At 40.2% G+C, this 23,665-nt stretch overlaps 1 long non-coding RNA gene across 3 annotated transcripts in view; it reads right to left on the bottom strand.

The window, feature by feature from the left end:
* Positions 1-23,665, bottom strand: part of LOC119929943 — a 437,264-nt gene that overhangs the window by 340,725 nt on the left and 72,874 nt on the right. For all 3 annotated transcript variants that reach the window (XR_005451602.1, XR_005451601.1, XR_005451603.1), the window contains exon 2: positions 12,291-12,369. This is a non-coding gene — a long non-coding RNA (uncharacterized LOC119929943). The remainder of the gene's footprint in view (positions 1-12,290; positions 12,370-23,665) is intronic.

A 23,665-nucleotide genomic window follows, 5' to 3' on the forward strand; every position in this document is an offset into this window, starting at 1 on the left:
TGTTGTATTGTACTCTCCGAAATGCTTAGCTCTGAACATAGTAAGAGCTCAACAAATACCATTGATTGATTGGCAGGGGAAGAGGCCAGTCACTGTCCCTTTTATACACACAATAAAAGAAGCAGGAATGGCTCCCCACTCCCCCATTCACCAGAGGGGATACAGGCTGCTTCTCTCAACTGGGATCTCACCAGTAATGGGGTCTTACTCTTGCAGGGACCATTTGGAGCTGGGGGGTGGGGAAGGGGAAGTCTCAGTCACGTTATTTCCCCACAAGGCCCCCACATATTAGAGAAACCTAATATTAACAGTTGTGACAAAACACAACCTTCCATAATGGTCCTTAGATGAGAATGAAAAGGAGGAGGAGCAGGAGATAAAATGAAAAATAGTCAAAGCCATCCAGAGAGCAAAATAGCCTAGAAACCTTCTCAAAATGATATTTTAGTTTAGTTTCACAGAGCAGGGACTGTATTGTTTGATACTGCATCAGTGAGATTATTTCTGCTCCTTCTAACCAATGAAAAATATTTAGATACCTCTTAAATTACTTGAGGGCAGCTTAATGGAAAACCTCAAAGCCCCATTTGTTGTCTTCTGGATGAAATTCAAGAAGTATTTCAAGATCCCAAGACTTTACTAGGCAATCACTCTAAGCCTTTTTTCCTTTCAAATGGTCCCTTAGCTTCTGTCAAGTCTTCAACCTTAAACCCGAAGGTCCCAGGATGTTGTTAAGATCTTTACGAGAAGGTTGGTCAAGCATCCCTCCTTTCTCCAAAAGAGACAAAAGAATATTCAGAGAAAGAAATGGTTCTCATCCTTCTTTCCCTGGAGATAGGATAAAGAGATTAGCTTGGCAAGCAGCTTCGCTGTTTAGTCCTCCTACCCCTGCATTACTATCTTCTTGCTTGCTGAGGCTTTGGCTATTATTGAAATTATTAAATGCTGACGATCTCTTGCTGCTGAAACTTTACCCACTGTAGGACACAGGTGGTATCTGTGCTTGGCCACACTGATTCTCTAGAATTCACGACTTATGCAATCATCACTTCCATATCTAAAGAGTTTCATTTTTCACATTAACATCAATAGCATTTATTGAGTGCTTACTTTGTGGAAAGTTCACAAGAGTGAGAAGACAAAATTCCTGCACTCAAGAAGTTTATAATCTCACAGAGAAACTGATATCATCAAGATATAAGAGCCATCAATCAACTGTATATATTAAGTGCCTATGGTGGGCAGAGCATTGTACTAAGCACTTGGGAGAATACAATATAACAGAATTTGAAGACACATCCCCTGTCCACAGTGCGATTTTGGACTCAATCTGTTCAAAGCTACAGATAAAAAGGATATTAGACATTAGAAATGTCGATGAACTGAACTATGATAAACAGATTATAGAAATATATTTTGTCTTTACAGAATACATATTATTATGTATTTGTACATATGTACAAATTATGTACAATTATGTACATATTATTTTCATCTCAAAGTTTGGAAAAGCAAAGAGACAGCAAGCACTCTGCAGATTTCAGTTTTAAGTTGTCATGAACAATCTTGCTATGGTGGAGAATTCCATTTTCTGGTAAAGATTTTTTCCAATATTTGTAACTCATTCCTCTATCACTGAAAGAAGTATCTTCAGAGAACAATAATTACTTAGCTACTACATACTCGCTTTACTTCAAAGAAACTAGGCCTTTACTAGAGTCTGTATTAAGTGAAAGGGGAGGGATATGTGACTTTCTGACCCCTAATATAGCTATTTCTGATTTTGTCTGGGAATTCATGTGGTCCAAAATCAGAACTGAAAAAAAATAATAGATCTCCACTCTTGTTGCAAAGGACAATAAGATGTATACCAAAAACAATGAAGTAAAAGGATAACTCCATTAAAAAAGAAATACAATTTCTGTTGAATTTATCTCTAAGTTTTTCAATGGGTTTTTTCAAATCCTCCCAAAGAGAGGCAAATGAAAACGGAAGAAGGCGATTTATTTTCTTTTGGCTTTCTTTCACATGACTATTTTTTAATCAACATCTTCATTCATTCGTGCCTATGCTATCAAAAGAGAATGTGGCTGACCAAAATGCAAGAGGTAAAATAGCATGAAATTAAATGAATAATTATACTCCTTTTTACTTAGCCCCTTCCTCTCCATCCAAACTGTTACTATGCTGGCACCTTGACTACTGTATCAGGTTCTCTACTGCTTCCTCCTACTTGTTAGTTATGCTACTGTCTGTTGACTGTAAGCTCCTTGTGGGCAAGGAACATGTCCACTAATTCTGTTGCATTGCACCCTCCCAACCACTTAGTACAGTGCTCGGCATATAGTAAGAGCTCAACAAATACTGTTGATTGACAGGGGACTGTTTGGAGCTGGGGGGTGGAGAAGGGGAGGTCTCAGTCCCATTATTCCACCACGTATTAGACAAACCTATATTAACCAGATGCGACAACACACAACCTTCTGTCATGGTCCTTAGATGAGAAGGAAGAAAAGGAGAAGCAGGAGGAGGAGATAAATTGAGAAACAGTCATAAAGCCATCCAGAAAGTAAACTATCTTAGCAACCTTCTCAAATGACGTTTTAGTTTATTTTCCTAAAGCAGGGACTGTGGTGTTTCATACTGCATCAATTAGATGATTTCTGCTCCTGATCTCCCTGACTCCTATATCGCCCCACTCATATTTTCATCACACTTCATTCTGTTGCCCAGTTGATTTTTTTCTTAAAAAAAAAATCCAATCCAGCCTTGGCATTTTGCTCCTGTTTTGCTCTTTATCTTGCCACTGGCTCATTTCCTATATCATCTCTCCACCTCCATATATGCTAAACCACCACTCTCCCCACCTTCAGAGACTCATTTAGGTCACATCTTCTCCAAGAGGCTTTCTCCAATTAAACCCTCCTCTTACCCCATTCTCCCTCTCTCTTTCTTCTGTGCCACCTATGTGATCAGTCAATCAGCGGTATTTATTGAACACTGCACTAAGTGCTTAGGGGAGTACAATGCAACCGAGTTGGTAGACATGTTCTCTGCCCACAACGAACTTACAGTCTAGAGCGGGGACAGACATTAATATAAATGAATAAATGACGGATACATACATAAGTGCTGTGGGGCTGAGTGGGGTGAAAATTCATTCATTCATTCGATCGTATTGATTGAGTGCTTACTGTGTGCAGAGCACTGTATTAAGCGCTTGGAAAGAACACTTTGGCAACAGATAGAGACAATCCCTACCCAACAAAGGGCTAACAGCCTAGAAGGGAAAATCCAAGTGCATTTTGATCTGTACTCTTTGGCCATTTGGTTCACCCCACTCCAAATGCCACAGCCCTTACATACACACCTATAAATTATATACTATAAAGTATTTATTTATATTAATGTCTGTCTCCCTCTAGACTGTGACCTCCTTTTGGGAAGGGAACATGTCTACCAACCCTGTAGTATTGTACTCTCTCAAGCTCTTACGACACTTTGCACACAGTAAGTGCTCAATAAATACCATGAATTGACTGATTATACTTCAAAGATCATCTCTAGCTGTCACTAGTGCAGGGGAGTTTGTTCATTTTTTAGTCCAATATTCTCCAGTCGTCTAGAGGTGGAAGTAACTACTTGCAAAATAACATGAAAGTATGAGAATATCATCTAACAATGAAAGAGAGCAATACTACTTAACATAAGAATTCTGTTTTTCAGACACTTTAAACTGCTTGCATAATTTCATAATTTTCATTTTATTAGTCATCACAACCTTCCATTCAAGGGATATTTTTCCATTATAAAAACAAGGATACAAACCCTCTCCAAAAATGCAGGATTTTGGGTCACCCTATAAATCTCTACCAGAATGAATGAATAAATGAATGGATCAGGATACGATATTTATTGAGCATCTACTGTTCTCAGTAATTTAATGAAATATTGACTATATGTCTAAACATAAGTACTGGGGCAGGATATAAATGGATTTTGATCCCAGCTATTTTATATGGTTGCTTCGTGAACTCAAGGTGAGTCAGCTTGTCAGTCCCTCAGTTTCCTCATCTGCAAAATAGGTGTTCAATACATGCTCTCATCTCCTCCTTAGACTGGGGGCTCCATTTGGGACATGGACTGTGTCTGACCTGATATCCTTGCATCTCTCCCAGCACTTAGTAAGGTGCCTGCACATAGTAAGCACTTAAATGGCACATCATTAGGAAAAGAAGCCATAAAAGATGGCAGGAACTGTGAAATAGTGTATCTGCAAGTTGGGGGTAATTTCAAGTGGTGAGGACAGCATGATTAAGGGGTCAGAAGTGAGATGATTGTGAATGAGGAACAGTTAGATATACCTGAGAGAAGAGTGTGACCTAACAAAGAGAGAGAGAGAGAAAGTCAATCCATACGATGGAGAAAGCAGGTTGAGTTTTGAAACTAGCAGTTAAGGCTTTTCGTTTGATAGGGTAAGAACTGGGTAGCCAGAGAAGATTTTTTTTCAGAATTGAAGATACTTGTGCTGAGCCACATTTTAGAAAGATGATCAATGCAGCAGGTTGTAGAATACACGGCAGCTGGAAGGAGCTGAAGGCTGGGAGAGGTGATAGCATAAGCAATTTTTAGAGCCCTGCAGCACCTTTTTTAAAAATTACCCAAGCCCAATTAGTAGTATGTGCTATGGCCTGTGGCACTGCAGATTAAATTCCCGGACCACAAGAATTTAAACTGCAACTGGGTACCTCTCAGCCTCTCCCTCTGCCAGATCGCCGAGCCAAAAAAGGTGGGAAGACACCGGAAAATGCTTGTCTTCCCTAAGTAGCTGCAGAATCACTTCAATGCCCTCCCCGCTCAGGACTGTCATGCTGCTACTGTCTCCTCAGGAGCCTTCACACTGGCTCTCGTCCACATCATCCAGGATATTCCAATCTGTCAGTCTTTGCACGACCCGGCAGGAAGGAGAAAAGCACCAATAGCCTGAGACATCCACCAACGTATCCAAGGCTGGTGGGTGCTTTAATGGTCACTGTGGTGAAGGCTGTGTGCCTTGGAATCTGAGCCCAGAGGAACCTGAAATTCTGCTCTTTTAACTACAGCAGTCTACAGATTTTTGCTTTGCGTTTTGTGTGTTTGCCTATCTAATGTTGATTAAGTGATTCACCTCTCTGTATGTGTCTATCACATATGGAGAAGCAGCATGGGACTGGGATTCAGAAGGATCTGGGTTCAAATCCCGACTCTGCCACTTGACTGCTGTGTGATGCTGGGCAAGTCACTTAACCTCTCTGTGCCTTAGTTACCGCATCTGAAAAACGGGGATTAAGACTATGAACCCTATGTGGGACAGGGACTCTGTCCAACCCAATTTGCTTTATCCATCCTGGCACTCAGGACAGTGCCCAGCACATAGTAAATGCTTAACAAATACCACAGGTATTATTATTATTATTTTTATTATTATTATTATTATCACCAAACTCCTCAGCTGCCTTATATTCTTAGATTATGAACCTCTTGAGGGGCAGGAACTGGATCTGAGCATTTAAGTACTATTACTGCTAAAGATGACAAATTTAGCAGAACTCTCAACTGCTTCCTGGATTGCTAATAGCTTGAGCTGGCTTGGAAGGGAATTCAGGGAGGAGGCTGATACAATTGTCTAATCGTAGTCAGACATAAGATTGAACCAGGGTGGGGACTTTTGGGAGCAGAAGAAGGGACACATCTGGGTAATGTTTTGGAAGAATAAGAGACAGGATTTAGGAGTTGACTGAATGAGTAAAACCATGAGGAGTCAGTCAAAGAGAAGCCAAGAATGAAGACCCATTGGAAGACAGGAATGTAATGTTATTGACAGAAGGAAAGGTTCGAAGCATGAGAGGGTATGGGAAGGATAGGAGAAGTTCCATTTTGGAAATGCTGAGTTCGAGGTGCTGGTAGGCCATCCAAGAGGAGATGTCCTGTGGGAGAGAGGAAATGTGAGATTGAAAAGGGGAAAAGAGGTCAGGGAAAGGGATGTAGATTTGGGAGTGATCTGCTTAGTAAATGGCAGTCAAAGCCAGGCAAAGGGATCGGTATTGGAAAGTGAGTATGTAAACAGACGAGTAGAGGTCTCAGAAGCAGTGTGGTGCAGTGGAATGACCAGTGTGCCTGGGGGGGGGGGTCAAAGGACCTGGGTTCTAATCATGGCTCCATCACTCACCTGCTGTGTGACTTTGGGTTAGTCACTAAATGGTTCTGCGTCCCAGTTTCCTCGTCTAAAAAATGGGGATGGAATAACTGTTCCCTCTCAGACTGTGAGTCCCATATGGGACAGGGACCATGTCTGACCCAATTAACTTGTACCTACCTCAGTGCTTAGAACACTGCTTGACAAGTAGTAAGTGCTTAATAAAGACCATAATAATAATAAAATAGTCTTAGGTGAACATGTAGTTGGAAAATTAGAGGTGGAAGAAGAACTAGAGAATGAAACTGAGAAGTGGTTCAGAGAGGTAGGAAAATAACCTACAGATAACAAGGGAGAAGCAGCATAGCCTAGTGGATAGAGCACAGGCCTGGGTTTTAGTCCTAGCTCTGCCATTTGTCTGCTGAATGACCTTAGGCAAGTCACTTAACTTCTCTGTCTCAGTTACCTCATCTGTAAAATGGAGATTAAGATTGTGAGCTTCTACCCCAGTTTAGCACATAGTAAGCACTTAACATTATTACTACCAAAAAAACAAAGAAAAAAGTCAGCAATACCAAAATATTTCAAGATGGAGGGAAGGCAATAAAGAGGACAAGGAGGATTAGGATGGAGTAGAGCAATTTCATTTGGCTGTGATGTCACTGGTGACTTTGGAGAGTGAGGCCTCAGTGGAGTGAAAGGGGTTAAAACCCAATTATAGTAGGTCAAGAGGAGAGTTGACAGAGAAGAAGCAGTTTCAGAGGATGTATATAATCCCTTTTATACAGTCCCTTTTAGACTGTGAGCCCACAGTTGGGTAGGGACTGTCTCTATATGTTGCAAATTTGTACTTCCCAAGCGCTTAGTACAGTGCTCTGCACATAGTAAGCGCTCAATAAATATGATTGATGATGATGATGATGATATAATCCATTTGAGGAATTTGGTCAAGGGGGAGGAGGGATTCAAGGTGAGCTTAAGTCCAGGAGAGAGTTGAGAACTCTGAAGGCAGTGAGGAAGGACAGAGGAAATGAGCAAGAAGGAAGAGAAGAGTGGGATCCAAGTCTTCCTAAGAGTTGAGAAGGGTTGAGCCCAGAGTAGGGGTAATGGAAATAAATTCTGAGAGTCCATCTTCTATCAAGCAAAATGGGATTTAGATCGTGAAATCAAGGACATTTGGAAAAAATCAATGAACCTTACCACATCTCAGGGAAATTTGGTAAGAATGGTTTAGAGCCAAAAAAACAAGAGCTGCATCCTATTCTTCTAGGAGGGTGAAAAGTTGAACATAGAGATAATGTGAGGAATAAAAAATATTGATTGTGACAAGAAGGAAATGGAAACAGGTCTCTTTAATCCTATTTAACCTATGTCATTTTTCATCCTTTAGGTGTCTGAAGGATTCACTAGCTTTGGCAAATTTTTTCTTATTTAAAATATACTGTGATAGTATACTATTAAAGCAGTGACTATTACTTATTTCAGGGAAACAATGGGAACCAGGAGCATGGTAGTATATATCAGCAGGACATAGTACAATATTATATCATGTATTAACAGTTATACAAGAGCTGTATATGTCCAGCATATGCTGCTATATATGGATCACTCTGGAGTAAGCTGCTTCTGTTAACATTTTATCGAGATTTCACTGGATATCGGCAGATGATTATTATTATTAACAGGCATCTGTTCTGTGCCTCATATGCTATTTTTCCTATCTAATTTTAGGAAAAAAGCCCATTACCTATTTAGTCTGCAGTGTTTACTACTACCTTTAAAGTAAAAAAAAAAATAATGCATCAATTGATATGTACTGGAAAGTTAATACCAATAGAAATACAAGTAAATATAATTTATGGCAATTTAAATTTTTACTTCTTCTTCTGCTTTACAATTAGCTGAATTTTTATAATGCTCCCAAATCCACAGCATGTGTTCCTAAAGCATTTGTTTGGCTGATCATATACTCTACCTACTGAGTGCAACTGCTTAGAAGTAGAGACAGATCAATAAGTACACCCCCCCGCCCCGCAAAAAAATATTAGACTAAAGTCATTAACATTCTCAATTAATAAATATTTAAAGGAAACTGAATTGTATCCTACCCTGATTTTTCTTTAGATTGTATAGCAATTAAAATAGACTGAGGGAGGAATTGAAATAATGAACATAACTGAAGCTTTGTCACTGAAAACTCATAGTCTTATCGACTGAGGATGGTACCGATAGATTCTCTATTCATAGACCACTAGAGGACATCATTCTCCTCCAGAATCAGAGAGATAGCATTCCAATTAATAAACTAATTTACTGCAAAAAACCTATGAAGGGACTTTTCTAGCTGCCAGCACACATGCTTTGCCAGATGAACGAAAAGAGAAGTTCTACTATTCTAAAACCAGGAGAGGGTCTGGACTGACAATTTAAAAATATAAAGCCAAAGTTTCCATTTGGGAAAGCATTTTTTTATACTCTGCCCTTCTCTACAGATCTTCTTTAGATAGACAAGTTTAACCAGACCTTCCCTAAAAGTGGCAACCACTGAAATGTAGTGCCCCTTTTCATTTTCTCTTTAAATCGCCTAGTAACACTGGGAAATCGTCATCGAACGTCCATATTTGAATACAAAAATATGGGCAGACATCAAGATTATTTATTATAGCCTCTGTGAACCGAAAAGATTTCATTTGTTGATTTTTGAGGCAGCCAAAACAAGGTTTCTTTAGAATCATTCAAATCTCTAACCTCACTGCATATATTACCCACAATTCTGTCTATGCCATCCTATTTTAGATCATACAAATGAACTAAAAACCGAGTGTGCTTTAATTAAACTGCTCAGATTTATAGTGCTGTCTGAAAATCTTCTGAGAATTCTCTATAGTCCTTTTTTTTAGCGTTTCTCTAAATTAATACAATTTTTGAACACCCAGTGTGAGTACAAGTCATGTAGCAATTATGTCTAAAAGGTCTAATATTGAATTCACCTATTTAATGTAGTTAGTGTAGGCACACGACATAGTATTATATAGAAGATATCAAGTTCCAGGAGAATAAAAATCTATGTAAGTGTTCAGTGACCTCAAAGCAAACCCACTGGAGCCAGAAACCATTGTGTGATGGTAATTCAACTCCACACTGTCTTCCCTACTTAACTCAGCTCCCTTATCTACCCTGTCCTCCTACTGCTGTGTGGTCATCAACCCCAAGACTAGATCACCCCTATGGTCCACTTCTTCCATTTCTGCATTTAATCAGTCAGTCGATTGAGTTAATGCTTGCTGTGGGTACAGCACTTTTTTTTTTTTAAATGGTGTTTGTTAAACACTTACTACATGCCAGGTAATCCAGTTGGATCCAATCCCTGCCCCGCATGAGGCTCACAGTCTTAATCCCCATTTTACAGATAGGGTAACTGAGACCCAGAGGAGTAAAGTGACTTGCCCAAGGTCACACAACTGACAAGTGGTGGAGCACAGATTAGAATCCATGTCCTTCCAACTCCTAGGCCTGTGCCCTAGCCACTAGACTACAGTGCTTCGCTATACTATGTACTAAATGCTTGGGAGGATATAACAAAGTTAGTAGGCATGTTTCCAGCCTTCACTCTACAAATGTAGAAAATGTACACAACGGGTTGACTTCTGCCACTTCAAATTTCCTCTGGCCTGTTATAATTTAGCTCTTTCCGTTCCATGAAGCTACAGGCCTATTACTCTCCCAATGACTTCTATACTTGACCCCAATCAACTCCTCCAGACCTTTGGCTCCCTTCTCAAATCCCTGTGCTCCCACCATCTCCCTCGTTCACACCCTGATGATTTCGCCAACTGTTTTCTCAATAAAATAGAAACTGTCAGGCATGAACTACCAGAGTTTCTTTTCCAGCTCTCCGCTTTTCTATCCTCTCCCAGTTTTTTTTTTCCACTTTACCATGCTGTTTTGGGCAGGAAACTTCCTGCCTGCTCTCTAAATTTATTTCTCCTGCCTATGCTTCTGATCCTCTCTCAACATGATTATTTTAATCTTCCCCCATATCTTCAATAATAATTAGGATGATAGTAGCTAATATTAGATAATCATTATTATTATGGTATTTGGTCAGTGCTTTGAGGCAATCACTGTAACAAGCACTGGGGTAGAAACAAATAAGATAATCAGATTGGACACAGTCCATGTGTCCCACATGGGGCTCAGTCTAAGGAAAGAAATAGGGTGTATTGCCCATGGTACAGGTGAGGAAACAGGCACAGAAAAGTTAAGTGACTTGACCAATGTCACATAGGGATGTGGTAGAGTTGAAATTACAACCCAAGCCCTCTGACTCCCCAATCAGTGGTCTTCCCGCAAGACCACTCTGCTTCAACCTCTAGTCTAACAGCAACCCTCTGCTAAAAAACACAAAAAACTCTCTGGACATTTTAGACAACGTATCTTCTCCACCCCAGTCCTACTTAGACATGAACATCACTTTCTCCGTGATTAATCCACTGCAATGAAGTCTTAATCCCTTTCACCCCACAGGAACCACACTCTCTAAAGTCATCAATCACCACATGATAAACAATAATAATTATAGTACTTTATGATCACCCACAGGGTGCTCTTATTTCAGCTCTTCCCATTGTTTGCTGTGTGACCTTGGACAAGTCATGACTTCTCTGTGCCTCAGTTTCCTCAACTGTAAAAGGGGGTGAAATCCTGTTCTCTCCTACTTTGACTGTGAGCCCCATGTGGGACAGGGACTGTGCCCACACTGTTACCTTTTAATTTTAACCCCAGTGCTTAGAACAGTGCTTGACTCATAGTAAACATTTAACAAATACCACTAAGAAAGGATTTGATGTGCTAAGTAATTGGGAAGTATACAATAGAATAGAGAAGTGATATATTTCCTGCCCACGTGGAGCTTACACTGTAATAATAATAAATATGGTACTGGTTTAGCACTTACTATATGCCAGTCACTGTTCTAAGCGCTGGGATAGATATAGGGTAATCAGGTTGTCCCATGTGGGGCTCACCCTTTTAATCCCCGTTTTCCAGATGAACTGAGGCACAGAGAAGTTAAGTGAATTGCCCAAGGTCACACAGCAGACAAGTGGTGGAGCCGGGATTAGAACCCACGACCTCTGATTCCCAAGCCCGGGCTCTTGCCACTGAACCACGCTGCTTGTAATGGGCGAGACAAACATAAAAAAACCCAAACCTTACAAATAGAATGATCAAAGAAATTGCAAATTGGATATACAATTGAATAGCATATATAGAGATATTGCCAGGATGGGTAACAGACCCTACTCCTGTCCTCATCCTCCTTGACTTCTCAGATCTTACTTTTGCAGACTTCTTATTCATCGGTTTCTCCTCTCCCTCTCCAACTATTCCTTTTCACTGGTTTTCTGGCTCATCCACTCTTAACCCCCTCGTTATCCCCTGCATGTTTTCCACATTCCTCCTCAAAGGGAGCTTATACAATGGCATGTCTCCCCACCTTCAAAGCCTTAAGGTCACATGTCCTCCAAGAGGCCTTCCCCAATTTTCACCCCTCCTTCTGTCCCACAGTATCTATGTACATATCTGTAATTTATTAATTTATATTAATGTCTGTCACCCCCTCTAGACAGCATTGCTTGTTGTGGGCAGGGAATATGCCTCACAAGTCTGTTATATTGTACTCCTCCGAGTGCTTAATACAGTGGTCTGCATACAAGAGCTCAATAAATATGATTCATTGATCGATAAATCCATGATCAGCTGTTAAAGATTCCTGAGCATGCCACTTTAGGTTTCTCTGCTAAATGACATCGTTGGTAAATTCCTCAATGGAGTAAACTCCTCACTAGACTGAAAATTCCATGAGGGCAGGATCGTGTCTCCGTATGTCACTGTACGCTCTCTAGCACTTAGTACAGTGCTCTCCTTACAGTAAGCGCTCGATAGATACAACTGATTGATTAGCATTTTATTGAGTCGTGCTACACCACTTGTTACTGCTGTTACTGCCTCTAGACTGCAAGCTCATCCCAAGCGTTTAGTACAGTGCTCTGCATGCAGGAAACGCTCAATAAATAGTATTGAATGACTGAATAAAGATGGATTGATAGCTCACCGGTCGAGTTCTTCTTTGAGATTTGTTCCAACTTCAAAGGAGCCTTGAGTTGAGAGCAGACGAGGTTTGGTCTGAGGCCCTGTGAGGAGGAAATGACAGAGATGTGGTTATTTATGGAATACCCCTCACATTCTCTTCTACTACAGAGTCATGTTCCTGCTATAGGGTGCAACAAGTGAGTAAGCAGACACATTGAAAGTACATCTATAGGGTTTCTTTTATTATTATTTTTTTTAATAAGCAGGACCCACTTCGGGATGAAGTGACCAGAGCATAATGCCAATGCTCGGGGTAGCAGCGGAATTCACCAGAGGCTTGCTGGATAACCACTGCTTGCCCAATATTAATCAGCTACCTTCAGGACTTCTGCATTCATAAATCTATAATCCAACCACACTGAGATGTTTCCAATGAAAACATTTTAAAATAAGTTTCAGATATTTTCTCCTCTGAAATAGTTAAAATGTTTTTTTGACTTGTACAAGACAGACGTAAATTACTCAATTTTGGTTGATGAGCTCACCAATATCATTCATTTTCCTAGTAATTTCTTCCTCAGATTTCAAATTGCTTTGCATTTCCTTATACCTAAGTCAAAACTTGATAGATTGCTTGAAAACTAGCTTTTTTGCCATTTATGAAATATTTTAAGCAATGAAGAGAAATAAAATGAGAAATAATTTGTAGCATTTTTTTAACTCATCTACAAGTTTGTTTTTACTACTCTAGTTCTCCCACTCTCTATTGAGTTTATTTTATTTTGAACAAAATTGCTGTTTCAGGTGACATTCCATTTTGGAATTTCCATTTTTATCCAATTCCATCAACTCCTGGATCTTAAAGAGTAATAAAGGCCAGTAGGGAACCTTGTTGTAGAAATCTCTTCTCTTTGAAATTTTAAAAAGGCAGGTACTTCAGAACTGAACATGAAAATGCATGCCAAAAGCACAGCTTTGAGAAGGTGTGAATTCCATTTTTCAAGCAGTTTTGTTATCCTGAAGATAGAAAAAGTTATAGACTTAAATGAGAAAGCTGTCAACATGGCTTTAAGAAAGTGTTTTGCCAAGGAGAAAAAAAAATATTCAAGGTAGTAAATACTACTCGAGAGTCCTTCAATGGGCAATCTCTACGAACAAAAATATAGAAGGCTAACAAAGCATCAGTCACCCAATTGTATTTATTGAGGGCTTACTGTTTGCAAAGCACTGTACTAAGCACTCGGGAGAGGATTGTATAACCGAGTTGGTAGACAAGTTACCTGCTGACAAAAGCTTTCAGTCTAGAGTGGGAGACAAACATTAATAGAAATAAATAAATTACGGCTATGTATAGAAGTGCTTTGGGGCTGAGGGGAATGAGGAGTGCCCATCCAAGTGCAAGGCCAATGCAGAAGGGAGTGGGAGAAGAGGAAATGAGGGCTTAGTCGGGAAGACAACTTGGAGGAGATGTGCTTGGGAGACAAAATCTAAGTCAGTAGCATCATCATCCAAACAAAAAAAGAACTATAACTTTATACTTTTTTTTAAAAAAAAAACCTCACTAAATGAATGCTTTTGCTCGGAGAAACAAGAATTGGGAAGACAAAATCACCCACCTAAATCAATTCTTAAAGAAAAAAAAATCCTTGCCAAGTTAAAGCAGGTTTTATGGTCTGAAATTGGTGTTATCAATGGCAGTCAGCAAACACCCCCTATTTTTTTTAACCTTAGCCTGTGCTTCTGTATTCATTCACTGTTTGATGTGGAGAAAGAGCTTGATCCATTTGCTTTGTAGAAAACAATCCCCAAATCACTTATTGATTAATATTAATGTCTGTCTTTATTTTTATTTATTTATTTATTATTTATTCGTTATTATTTATTTATTACTCTATTTTACTTGTACACATCTATTCTACTTATTTTATTTTGTTAATATGTTTTGTTTTGTTGTCTGTCTCCCCCTTCTAGACTGTGAGCCCGCTATTGGGTAGGGACTGCCTCTATATGTTGCCCACTTGCACTTCCCAAGCGCTTAGTACAGTGCTCTGCACACACTAAGCGCTCAATAAATACGATTGAATGAATGAATGTTTGTACGTATTTATTACTCTATTTTACTTGTACATATTTATTCTATTTATTTTATTTTGTTAATATGTTTTGTTTTGTTGTCTGTCTCCCCCTTCTAGACTGTGAGCCCACTGTTGGGTAGGGACTGTCTCTAGATGTTGCCAACTTGGACTTCCCTAGCGCTTAGTACAGTGCTTTGCACACAGCAAGCGCTCAATAAATACGATTGAATGAATGAATGAATGTCTTCCTCTATAGACTGTAAGCTCATTGTGGGCAGGAAATGTGTCTACCAACTCTATTATATTGTACTCTACCAAGTGCTTAACTACTGTGCTCTGCACACAGTAAGCATTCAATAAATATGATCAATTGATTAATCCACTAATTTAGGATTAGAGGATAGACTCATAGCAATGTTGGAATGTAATATAGAGAAAATACAATATTTTCCTCCTAGCTAATATATCCACTAGAGAGAACTTAAACCTATTATTTCCTGCACTCCCTTCCCATCACCGTATCCAGGCTTAGCCCCTACCTTGCTGTTCTACACTCCAGTCCTCTAGATACTGCGACAACATTATCCTGCTGCATTTTCAGAAAAGTAATATTATTATTAAAAAATGAATGTAATGCAAACTCATTAATCAAGCTGCAGAAAGGCCACACTGTGACAAGCGATACATCTGATTTTTCTCTGAAGATTGTTAAATAAGGCTCTCATAATGAGATTGCTTTGGTATTGAAAACAAACCTGTGACATTCATTACTTTAATTCTCTTTCGGTGCTAGAAGTCCATACCATCAATATTTCAGAGCAGATGAAATATCATCACCAGGCTAAGAAGTAATGTCTCTAAATCTTGTAAATCAAATTATCGTATTTACAACCGTGCTGTAGGTGAGACTCATATTCCAAAACCTGGAGTGGGCTGATTATGTGCACATTCATAGTATTTATTTAATATTCTCAACAGATGTGGTGCTTTGTGATAATCGATTCATTTCACTTAAATGGATTCCTGATGCATTTTATATTTTTCCCTTTCAAATGAACAGAGGAAAAAACCCCAAAACATTTTCCTAAAAATTTCTCCCACTTGATTAAATTCTATTTTCTCCATATTTCAGAAACACTTAGGACAGGCATGCTGCCTATGGTTCCCCATGCAAAATAAATTGGAAAACAGAAGCTAATAGAGTAAATTTCTTAAAGCACAGGTTTCAGGGAACATGGTCATCTTCCTCCCCTCCTTCACTCTCTGCTTCAGTCAAGGCTGTGAGCCCCAAGTGTGACAGGGCCTGTGTCCAAACTGATCTCCTTGCATCCACCCCAGTACTTAGTACAGTGCCTGGTGCATAGTAAGCACCTAAAAAGTAGCACAATTAACCGGGTTACTGAAAACGAGGATGCAGGCCCCAGCCCCAAACACAATCTTCAGAACTCTTTCCAATAGCTCAGCCCCTTGGAAAACAGTGATGGTGAGCCTCACATGTCAGCATGGAGATGGCAAGGGTAGTCCTATTTATGGAGCGCTTACTGTGTGAAAGCACTGTACTAACCACTTGGGAGAGTACAGTTTAACAACGTAACAGCTGCCCACAAGCTTACAGTTTAAAACTGGAGACAGAATTAATATGAATACAAAAATTACAGATATGTACATAAGTACCTTCCACTTGAGAAGCAGCATGGCTCAGTGGAAAGAGTGCAGTTTTGAGAGTCAGGTCATGGGTTCTAATCCTGGCTCCTCCACTTATCAGCTGTGTGACTTTAGGCAAGTCACTTAACTTCTCTGTGCCTGTTACCTCCTCTGGAAAATGGAGATTAAGACCGTGAGCCCCGTGGGGGACAACCTGATTACCTTGTATCTCCCTCAGCGCTTAGAACAGTGCTTGGCACATAGTAAGCGCTTAACAAATACCAAAATTGTTGTTATGTGACCTTGGGCAAATCACAACTTCTCTGGGCCTCAGTTTCCTCAATGGTAATAATACCTCTTGACCCTCCTAGAATGTGAGTCCCATGTGGGACAGGGACTGGTTAACTTGTACCTATCCCAGTGCTTCAAACACTGTTTGACACATAATAAGTGCCTAACACCATAAAAAAGCCCCATACACAAAAAAAACCCTTAGATTTTGTGGAAGGAGAGGTTCCTCCCAGGGGCTAATGCTTATAGAGGAACTAAATGGGGTCCTTAGTGGTGGAATAGTGATGATAATTATAATAACAGTGACTGTGGAATTTAAGCACTTACTTTGTGCCCAGCAATGTGGTAAGCCCTGGGATAGTGAAGCAGCGTGGCTCAGTGGAAAAGAGAATGGGCTTTGGAGTCAGAGGTCACGCATTCAAATCTTGGCTCCGCCAATCGTCAGCTGTGTGACTTTGGGCAAGTCACTTAACTGCTCTGTGCCTCAGTTACCTCATCTGTAAAATGGAGATTAAAACTGTGAGCCCCCTGTAGGACAACATGATCACCTTGTAACCTCCCCAGCGCTTAGAACAGTGCTTTGCACATAGTAAGCGCTTAATAAATGCCATTATTATCATTATTATTACTGTGAAACTGGGTAGAGGGATGAATGAAAGGGGCAAGACAGGCTGACAAAGAAGGGAGCTAAAGAAAAAGAGGGTTTAGTCAGGGAAGGCCTCCTGGAGATGTGCCTTCAATAAGGCTTCGAAGTGGGGTAGAGTAATTGTCTGTCTCCTCTCCCCCATGCCCCCGCCCTACCTCCTTCCCCTCCCCACAGCACCTGTATATATGTTTATACAGATTTATTACTCTATTTTACTTGTACATATTTACTATTTTATTTATTTTGTTAATGAGGTGCATTTAGCTTTAATTCTGTTTGTTCTGACGACTTGACACCTGTCCACCTGTTTTGTTGTCTGTCTCCCCCTTCTAGACTGTGAGCCTGTTGTTGGGTAGGGACCGTCTCTCTATGTTGCCAACTTGTACTTCCCAAGAGCTTAGTACAGTGCTCTGCACGCAGTAAGCGCGCAATAAAACAGATTGAATAAATGAGTGAATGAATGAATGACTTGGGCGAGAGGTCAGCAGAGGAACGAGATCGAGGTATAATGACAAGGTTAGCATGTTATAATGAGAAGCAGCATGGCTCGGTGGAAAGAGCCTGGGCTTTGGAGTCAGAGGGCGTGGGTTCGAATCCCTGCTCCGCCAATTGTCAGCTATGTGACTTTGGGCAAGTCACCTCACTTCTCTGTGCCTCAGTTCTCTCATCTGTAAAATGGGGATTAAGACTGCGAGCCCCCCGTGGGACAACCTGATCACGTTGTAGCCTTTTCAGCGCTTGGAACAGTGCTTGGCACATAGGAAGCACTTAATAAATGCCATCATTATTATTATTATTACAAGTCTGGGATGTGGAAGTACTTGTAGTCCCACTCAAGTGTGCAACTTGAAGGTGTGGATACCAACGGGTAGGGGCAGCTGTTCATGATGCCCACCCAAGGGGAGCTCTAACCATCGATCTATGGTACTTACTGAGCGATTATTGCGTGCAGAGCTCTGCATTAAGTGCTTGGGAAAGCACACTATAACAAATTTAGGAGACATGTTCCTCCTCATCATCAGTGACAGTTACTGATCACTTACTGGGTGCAAAACACTGTATTAAGTGCTTGGGAGAGTCCAATACAATGGAGTTCTTAGAAATGTACCCTGCCCAATCAATCGATTGATCAAGGGTATTTATTTAGTGGTTACTACGTGCAGAGCACTGTTTAAAGCACTTGGGAGTGTACAATTCAAGAAAATGAGCAGACTTGTTCCCTGCCCATAACAAGCTTACAGTTTAGAGGAGTTTACACAAGTTTACAATCTCTAGAAGATAGAAATTAGTATAATTTTAAATATACAATTTATACATATGTCTGACCTAAACAATGTTTCTCTCCTGTGCTGATTTGCAACCAAAATTACAAGTAGCATATCTATTATCATCAGCCTCATGGAGTCACATGAGGATTGCATGAAAAATGTCAAGTCGCCTTTAGGTTTGCCCTAGGCAGAAACAGCTAGTGTCAGGTTGCTAAAATTCATTTCAAATCAACTCTTATGACAAAAATGATGCTCTTCTAAACAACATTCTATTTTTTTAAACCTTCCATATGTTGTCTTGCATATTAAACCTCCAAATAGAAAGCCAGTCCCTCCCTATGTGATTTCCACTTAGACTCAATCCTAGTCAAAGAGACATTAAACAGAACCACTTTCATGAGCCAAGCTATTTCCCAGTGAAATAAGTATCGTGTAAATGACTGTCTCTCAGCTTAGTGTAGACTCATTCTACTATTTAACATTAAAATAAAGTATATTTTATGTAATAAATTAGAGAAAATGAATAAAAACAAATACATTTGGCACAGTGAGATTATACTGCATTAAAGTTGCAAAGGAAAATATTAGAAAAACAAAATATTAGATGGAGCTAGTAACTGGAAATAATTATCAGCTGAATAAATGAATTTGAACAGGAGAGGGGAAAAATGAAATTAGGATATAAAAAGCATAAAGGACTTATGTTATCCTAATCTTTACAAGTACTTGTATAATTGCAATTGACTGGTTTAACCCATTAGCAATTGAGTGAACACTTTTAGTCACAGTATTACTGGTTATACCGCTATGCCTGTCTCAAAGTTATAACCGACCGAAAATGAAACTAATGTAAATGAACATGGTGCCATTCATTAGCATGTCAATGATCATTCTCTAACATGATGCCATTCAATTATTATGGTGATAATTGAGACATTTAAAAGAGACAGATGCTAGGCCTGTAGTTTCTAAGATATTATAACCAATTAGCAATTAAATCTCAATGAGTTCCCATAACTTCACTCTAACAGAAATTAACAATGGGGAGCATTTTTTCAAAGGATGACTTCTTCCAACCCAATCTAAATGCAGTAGGTAATCCAGGGAAAGACAGTGATGGATGTGAAGCAGGTAAATTCTAGTTTGCAGTCCAAAGTCTTCGGAATAGACAAATGTAATCACGACTTCCTAGGACTGATATTTACTTAATTAAATGCTCACATTTCCCCCTCCAAGGTCAGGGTAACATACAAGTATAATTATGCATGTGTGTTTTTGAATAGCAATATGGAGAACATTGCAAATCACGGGCTCTGATAATTGCAGAGGGTCTTCAGACTCTATCGGGGCACAGACAATATGAATTTGGAACAGGGAACATATGGCTCTATAAACATAGCTCAGAGATCCTATGTATTTTACATCATCAGGAAATCTGTGTCATGGCAACTACTAAAAGTTTTTCAATGCCAAAAAAATTTTAACTAGTATTACCCCACCATAGGGCTAAAGCAAAACTCCCCTTATTTTTAATCTGACCACTCCTCACCCTAAATTTGGCATCACCTTTGACAGTACTACCATTCTCTCTGTCCCTGAAGCTCTCAATCTTTGATGTCTCCTTGCACTTGCTCTCTTTCAACCCTTACGTAGAGTTGGTCGCTAAATCCTGTTGGCTATTTCATCATCCTCAATCATATTTATTGAGCGCTTAACTATGTGCAGAGCACTGTACTAAGCGCTTGGGAAGTACAAATTGGCAACATATAGAGACAGTCCCTACCCAACAGTGGGCTCACAGTCTAAAAGGGGGAAAAATTTTATTTCAGCCCTCCTCAATGATTTATTGTAAACACTCCAGTATATTTACAATTTTTTTTAGTTTTCATGGCAGAGAGGGGATTAGAACCCAGGCCTCCAGCCTTTCAAGGCTGTTACCTTCTCTCTAAGCCACCACAGCCCTCATTTTTCTTGACATTATTCCTTAGATCTGTCCCTTCCTTTTTATCCAGTGGCCACAGTCACCTGATCAATAGTATTTATTGAGCACCTACTGCATCCAAAACTTAGAACTAAGAAATAAGAAGAGGAAAACAGATTTAGTAGATAGCGATCATTGCTCTCAAGGAGCATGCATACAATCCAGGAGGAGAAATTCAAGCTAAAATAATTTGCAGATCCAGGAGCAGTGATTTCAGATGGGATTTGAAAATGGGGAGATCTGTAATCTGGGAAATGTGGCCTAGTGGATAGACCAGAGGACTGGGAGTCATAGGGACTTGGGTTCTAAGTCCGGCTCCACCACTTGTCTGCTGTGTGATGTTTGGCAAGTTGCTTCACTTCTCTGTGCCTCAGTTGCCTCATCTGTAAAATGGGGATTAAGACTGTGAGCCCCACGTGGGACAATGTGATTACCTTGTATCTACCCCAGAGTTTAGAACAGTGCTTGGCACATAGTAAATGCTTAACAAATACCATAATTATTATTATTACCTCATCTATAAAATGGGGATTAAAACTGCGAGCACTCATGAGGGATAGGGACTGTGTCCATCAACTGCACATAATATAGTATCTCAAACATAGTAAACAGTTAAATACCATAAAAAACAAAAGAATGGTTAAGTGGCAAGGGCAGATGATTAAGTACCTTAAAGATAATGGTCAAATATTTCTGCTTGATGTTTAGAGGAATGGACTAGATTTGAAGGTTTTACTAGAGTGTGGAGATGTGGACAATAGGGTATTTGAAAAAGTAACCTGAATAGTGGGGAGACAGAAGGCAGGGAGAGCAATAAGGGTATCAACTCTTGATAGGGCAAATGCCTGAATGTCGTGGTAGCAGTTGGGATGCAGAAGTTCTGGAAACTTGGAGGAGGAAGAACTAATGGGATTTGGCAATAGACTGAATGAGGTATTGAATGAGAGAGGAAAGTTATGGGTAATGGCAAGTTTGCAAGATGAGAGTGTTGGGGGTGTTGATACCAGAAGGAGAAGCAGTGAGCCTAAAGGATAGAGCATGAATCCGGTAGTCCAAAGGACATGTGTGCTAATCTTGGCTCTGTCACCTGTCTGCTTTGTGACCTTGGACAAGTCACTTCTGAGCCAACTTGTACTTCCCAAGCACTTAGTACAGTGCTCTGCACACAGTAAGCACTCAATAAATATGATTGAATGAATGAATGAATGAGCCTCTGGCACCTCATCTGTAAAACAGGGATTGAGACTGTGAGCCCCACGTGGGCCATGGACTGTATCCAACATGATTAGCTTGTATCTACCTCAGCTCATAGTACAGTTCCTGGCACAGAGTAAGTGCTTAAATGCCATTAAAAAAGGAACTGGGAAAAATTTGGGTAGAGGAGTTGGGTGTGGGGATGGGGTAAATATGAGAAGTTCACTCTGGGGTCAGGAAGAAAATGTGAGATGGCAGAGAAGGAAAAAGATCAGGGTTACTGCCATTGTTTGGGTGTTTCTGGCATTGAGGTGATCGTTGAAGCTGTGGGAGTGATTTTAACTCCCAGAGAGAGTGAGTGTAAATTGAGAAGAGGACCCAGAAGGGAGCCGTGAAGGACACCCATAAGTAAGGAAGTGGGCAGGGAAAGAAGAGGAAAAGTGGGTGAAAGGGACTGGCCCAAAAAGCTAAGAAAACAATTAGGAATGATCTGGATCAGAAAATGGAGGTAGTGATTTCAATAGAAGAGAGTGGTCCATTGTATTGGAGCTAGATAGAGCATTCTTGTTACACTTGGATAAAAAGAGGTCATTAGTGACCTTAAAGAGGGTGGTCTCAGTGCATTTAAATTGCAGAAACTAGATTATATCAGGACAGTAGTTGGAGGGAAGAACAGGAAGCAGGTTTATTCAATATATTCAAGGAGATGCATCTGGAATGGGAGAAGGGAGAGGGGGCTATCACTGCGTGGTGCAGTGAGGTCCATAATAGGTTGAATTGGATTAGGGTAGACACGGCCATGTTGGGAGGCAGAGGAGAAGCAGTAGCTATCCAAGAGTGGGCAGTGCAAGTGTCCCCTCAACCTCAGCAACAAAGCCAGTGTGTGGGGGTATTCAGATGATCTTGCCATTCCAAAAGCTGACACCCCGAGGCAGCCTGTGACTCTTAAAGAGGTACTGCCTTTTAAATTGCAAGGAATGGAGCAGCCTGTACATCCCCATGAGTTCCTTTAAAATCCCAGACACCTCTACTCCCTTCATAGGTTCCTCATGGGTAGTGCAAGCAATCTGTCATAATTATTAAACACTTGCTATGTGCAGAGCACTGTACTAAGCATTTGGGAAAGTACAACAGAGTTGGTGGTAGATAGTTCCCCTGCCCTCAATGCGTTTATTCAGCAGTTAATCAATTGATTGTATTTATTGAACACTTACTGGCTGCAGAGCACAGTACTGAGTACTTGGGAGAGTACAGTTTAGCAGATTTGGTAGATACGTTTCTTGCCTACCAGGATCCTCCTCGGAGAGCTCTTTCTTCTCTGGGTTATTTTAGGGTTTTAAATGCCAATTAGAACTGCATTCAGGGAGGGTGACCTTAGTCATAAGAGATAGTGCCTGTTTTCTCTAGTGACTCTCTGTTCAAGAATAATTACATTTTTTTTTTCCTTTTGTATTTTATACCGGTCTCCTAACTGGCTGATCTGCCCTCTACTGTGTCCTTGGGACTTTAGGGACAGTGCTTTGTCTTCTCAGGTGTATGAACTGCTGTTCAGTTCCTTCTCATTCCATGATCGATTTGGCTCTAATAGCCTGCAATACCAAGTCACACTTCTAAATGCAATGATTTGTATTGCAGCATTTATTCAGCAATTCCATGTGTCAATCACTGTAGGAAGCCTTAGACAGATCAAATAGGGATCCTGCCACCATTTTAAAACAACATCTTTCCATGCACTCTTTCAATTCCTGATTCACATATCACACCAGTTTGCTGCTACTCTTTCAGTTACAGTATCATCCTCAGCATCATTGGCATTTATTGAGTGCTTACTATATGTGCCTGCTAATTCTGTTGTTTTGCACTCTCCCAAGTGCTTAGATCAGTGCTCTGTACACAGTAAGCGCTCAATAAATACTACCAATGATTGATTGACATGTGTGGAGCACTTGACTAAGCACTCTCATAAGTGCTTAGTACTTTCAGGGCAATGTGATGCAGGTGGCTATGTGGGCTACAGACAAGAGGAATTAGAGGAGGTGGTCTGTGAAACCCTTAGGAGCCTAAACAGGATAATGGATTTTTTTTTAATGGCATTAAGCACATACAATAATAATGATAATAATAATAATAATGGCATTTGCCAAGCACTGTTCTAAGAGCTGGGGTAGATGCAAGGTAATCAGGTTGTCCCATATGGGGGTCACAGTCTTAATCCCCATTTCACAGATGAGGTAATTGAGGCCCAGAGAAGTGAAGTGACTTGCCCAAAGTCACACAGCTGACAAATGGTGGAGCCGG

This window comes from Tachyglossus aculeatus, chromosome 6 (assembly GCF_015852505.1).
Source record: "Tachyglossus aculeatus isolate mTacAcu1 chromosome 6, mTacAcu1.pri, whole genome shotgun sequence".
Classification (NCBI taxonomy): domain Eukaryota; kingdom Metazoa; phylum Chordata; class Mammalia; order Monotremata; family Tachyglossidae; genus Tachyglossus; species Tachyglossus aculeatus.